The sequence below is a fragment of the Seriola lalandi genome, unplaced genomic scaffold, assembly GCF_002814215.2.
Source record: "Seriola lalandi dorsalis isolate HSWRI2012SDOR001 ecotype SW California unplaced genomic scaffold, Sedor1 jcf7180002054470, whole genome shotgun sequence".
NCBI lineage: Eukaryota > Metazoa > Chordata > Actinopteri > Carangiformes > Carangidae > Seriola > Seriola lalandi.
In genome coordinates, this window is record NW_019525023.1 from 2870163 (window position 1) to 2870936 (window position 774).

Sequence of the window (774 nt, forward strand, 5' to 3'; positions counted from 1 at the left end):
TCAATATGAAAGCAGCTGTGTGAAAGGCAAACAGCTTTTCCACTTCACATTTCTGAGACATGTTTCCATGGTAAAGGCATGACAGAAGTCGTAAACAGCCACGATGGCAGCTGTTGGCGAATCCACATCTGGTAAATCTACAACCATCATCCATTCATGACTGTAAAAATCTACACGATTGATTGCAATTATGTTTAGTTGTCATTACACAGTTGGATGAAAAGTGCAGCCACACTTGCATTGAAAACCAATAGTTTTGACTCTTCAATAACTGCCATTCATGGAGTGAGCGGTAAATGGCTTCGTACTGTAGTAATGAAAGCAGTTTGGTTCCTCTGAGGAAGGATTACCGCTAATTGGCCCAGCTGGATAAACAGAGCTAGTGGTGTAGTGCATACTGCATGGCAGAGCAACCACACCAGCCTTCTCCTACCTTTACACATTTTTGCATAAGTATTATCTCCCAGCCCAAGCATTATTACATCTCAGAGGATAAAATGTTCCCTTGACATTTAGACCCTCCCCACACATCTCCTGCTCTCTTTTTTTCCCCCTTCTCTCATCATGTCACTCCTCATCTTGTTTTTTTTTCCACTCCCCGCCTTTCTCATTCGCTCTCCCCCACACCTGTACCTCCCCATCTCCTCTTACCCCTCATCTCTTTTGGTCCCTGGCCCCATCTCTGTCTCCTGATTCACTGCTCTGTCAGTAGATCAATAGAAAGACTCTGTGTCAGGAGGAGCCACCGTACGCCTCACACCCCCCTCCTCTACT